A 3,787-nucleotide genomic window follows, 5' to 3' on the forward strand; every position below is an offset into this window, starting at 1 on the left:
TTGAGGCAGGGCTCTTGGTTGACAATGACCAGCCCAATCCAAGCGGCTTCAGTTAAAAGAGGGGATTTCTCACGGAGCTCTAGGGTGTCCCCGGGAAGCCAACGGCAGAAAAACACTGCCCCTTGGGAAGGACTGGGCCCAGGGGCTGGGGAGCCATCTGGAGGCACATCCCCCCCCTTTGTGTCTCTGTGTCTCTACATTTCATTCTTCTTCCTCGTCAACCTAGCCCAGGGGCAAAGCATGGGTGCCCCCTGGCTCCCCAGTCTGAGTCACGTTTGGGACACTCCCCGTCACCCCTGTGCTGTCTCTCTTTGTCTTGAATTCCCTAATCTTCCAAGAAAGAGAAGCTGATTGGCCCAGTCTGGGTCAGGGATCCTGCCACGGAGGCAGGGACACCCACTGCACACATTTTGGGGTGCCTTCACCCCAGAAAGAGCGGTTTCTATAGAAAGTTGCAGGGGGTGGTCACAATGACCTGGGTGGCCCTTCAGAAGGCCCCTCCATCTAGTCCAGTGGTTCTCAACCTTCTGGCCCTTTAATACAGCTCCTCATGTTGTGGTGACCCCCAACCATAAAATTATTTTCGTGGCTACTTCATCACTGTCATGTTGCTACTGTGATGAATCGTCATGTAAACATCTGATATGCAGGATGGTCTTAGGCGACTCATGTGAAAGGGTCGTTCGACCGCCAAAGGGGGCACGACCCACAGGTTGAGAACCGCGCTGGTCTAGTCCATCGGAAGCAGAAGAAATGAAGGTCAAGTGGGAAGGAGGCCGCAGCCAGTTTGCTGATGAGTCCAACCGCGGGAGGAGGGTGGGGAGCAGCATCCTGGCACAACCGTCCTCGCTGGCGTTGCCGGCGATCCTTCCCCCCGAGTGTGATATTTACCCAGTAGCTGCCCCCGGTCACACACACACGCCCAGAACCAGGCCACACACAGCACCGGGGCTCAGGACTCCCGTTTGGGCCGGGATGTACATCCTTTCCAAGGTGAGAGGGGCTGCCTTCCCGACGCCCGCCCCCTCCAGCCCCCTCCAGGCCCCTTGGTGGGGCCGCAGCAGGAGGAAGGCAGAGAGACCGGCTGGGCAGGCCTCAGCTGCAGGCTGGAGAGGCCACGGCACCATGCTGGGCAGTAGCCTGGCCTCCCCGCCAAGACAGGCTGCAGCCAACATACCAGCATCCCAGACGCCCGGCAGATGACGCGGCCGCCCTGCCATCTCTCCCGGGGAGCCTGCCAAGTCCCCAGGCCCAGCCAGCGCTGACATTTAAAGCAAAGTGTGTGTCAACCATATTAAACAATATACCAAGCTGTGGGTTATTCAGTGCCGGGTACACTGACCACAGCAATTAAACTGAGATTAGGGAGCGATAAAGCCAGGGTCCCAGGCTGCGAGCTCCGGACCGTCCAGAGGCCCGACTGTTATTACAGAGGGTGGAAGCCACAGCAGAAACTCGGGGCACGGCCCTCAAAGACCAGCACCCCCACCCCACCCGACCCCCCTCTTTACGTGACTTTTCTCCTTTCCATCTCCAAAAGACACAGCTCACACTCGGCACCCAATGATGATTGCCGACCGCCAGGTAGGGCCAGGGCACAGCCCTCAGAGAAGGGTCTGGCCTGTTTGGCAGATGCTCTGGGCCTCCTCCCAGCCCCTCCCCAGTTTGGACAATGCACAGACCTGGGGGCGCACCCAGGGCTCCAGAAGCAGGCAGAGTGGCCATTCCGCCCCCCCCCCCCCCCCCCAGGCACGGGCAGCCTCGGGGCAACAGCTGTAGGCCCACAGGCAGCTCAGCCAGGAAAATCCCAGGTAGGGTCCACCCCCTCTGAGACCTGCCCAGCAGAGCAGCGGGGGAGGGGAAGGACTTCCTGGCACTGGGACGCCCATTACACATCTTGAAATGAGCACACACTGCCCTTGGAGGCCCTGGCTCCTGCCCTCGGGCAACAGGGCCGCGGTGTTGCCAACAGCCTGTTGGCCTGTTCTCCAGGCCCTTGGCCAGCCCGGACATTCAGGTACTTCTTGCTGTGTGGGTGGAAAAGGGGGGGGGGGGGGGCGGATGAGGTGCCTTTTCGAGGCCTGGGTCTCCGCCCTGAGCTCTCAGAGAGCTGCCTTTGACTGTCAAGATGTCCCCCTGCCCAGAGCCCCCTGACCCGGGAGCTCAGCGGTCACGGACACAGGACCTGGAGTCACACCGACTGCAGTTCAGACTCTGGTCCTGCCTCTGCTCACTGCCCGACCCTGAGCCAGTGAGTTGCCTTCTCTAAGCCTCAGTTTCCTCATCTGTACAATGGCCTCATAACAGACTTTCTTTGGGTAAGTGTGTGTCGATGCACATATTCCCAGATGGGGAAGGATTCGGCCCATGCAGGCACTTGGCCCACGGTGGGGATTGCTCATTATATCATTCCAGTAGAACTTGCATCGATCCCCTTGACCATTAGGGTGAGTGGGTGTTCCGGGCCACTGGCCTGCTTTGTAGACACGTCACTCGTTAGCCCTCCCGCTCTCTATGGCGTAGTTGGGGAGTGGGTGCCGACTCCGCAGCCGTCTGTGGATCTGAGACTTTCACAAACACTGGCTTCAAGGAGGTGGCAGCCAGGAGGCCCAGGTGGGAGGGAGCCCGCAGGCGTTTCCCTTGGCGCCTCAGATGGCTCTCGGGATGAAGGGCATCTCCTCTGAGGCTCGGGCTCCCTCAGACGGCCCAGCCTGGCTGCAGCTCCCACTGGCCGGCCCTGGGCCCTGGCCCCTGGAGAGCGGGCAGGGCTAGCTGCTTGCAGCTGCTCCTACTCTGAGTCACCTCACTGCCCCCTGCCTGGCCTCCCGACCCTTCTTCTAGCCCAGTCAACCCCCTGCACGCACCTCCCTGAGGAGTCCATGTCTCAGGCTGGGCCCTGACCATCCACTCTGCTCTCCTTGTAGCCAAGCCCGACAGCATTTAAAATATATATAACTGATTTCAGAGAGGAACGGAGAGGGAGAGATAGAAACATCAGTGATGAGATGGAACCCTTGATCGGCCGTCTCCTGCACGCCCCACACTGGGGATCGAGCCCACAACCCGGGCCTGTGCCCTGACCGGGAATTGAACCATGGCCTCCTGGTTCATAGATCGACGCTCAACCACTGAGCCACGGGGGCCGGGCTCAGTATTTTGCCTTTTAACGGACAACATGCCAAAACACACGCTTCCTGGTAAACTCCAGGCGGGGAGGACCCTGCATATCCCCAACGCCCAGAAGAGGGCTGACACACAGTAGGTGCACCTGTACCTCTGCCCTAAATGGGTCAACCTGTGATCTGAAGAAAGGACCCATGGGGAGGCCGCCCCCTTAAGGGGGCAGGGGTTCCGGGATCGTGTTGAGTTGACTGAGGGAACAGCCAGACTTCTGTCTCAGCTGTTTCTGCAGAAGGAGAACTCGCCATGACGGTGTTGAGAGAGTTAAGGAAGCAGGCTCCACTCAAGCTTCCAGAAAAGCCCAAATCGCCCTCTGGACCGAGCCCGGGACACGCTGCATGGATTATCGGACCGCACTCTCTAGCCTCAGTCCCCGTGGAACATTCTGCCCCGGCCACATTCCCTTCCCCTCCCCGGCTCCCCGCGGGGGGTGAGGGGGTGCAGACCATCTTGTTCTATTTAACATCCTTATAAAGCGCCAAAGCCCTTTCCGGTCGGAGGCAGATCTGAACCGCCGAGTGCAATCACGCTGTCACCCGGCGACACGGTGGGTTGGGGAAATGGTTGAACCCGATGCACCGGGCCTGTTGGCAAACGGGTCCCTGAG

The sequence above is a fragment of the Myotis myotis genome, unplaced genomic scaffold (assembly GCF_014108235.1).
Source record: "Myotis myotis isolate mMyoMyo1 unplaced genomic scaffold, mMyoMyo1.p scaffold_m19_p_19, whole genome shotgun sequence".
NCBI classification, from domain to species: domain Eukaryota; kingdom Metazoa; phylum Chordata; class Mammalia; order Chiroptera; family Vespertilionidae; genus Myotis; species Myotis myotis.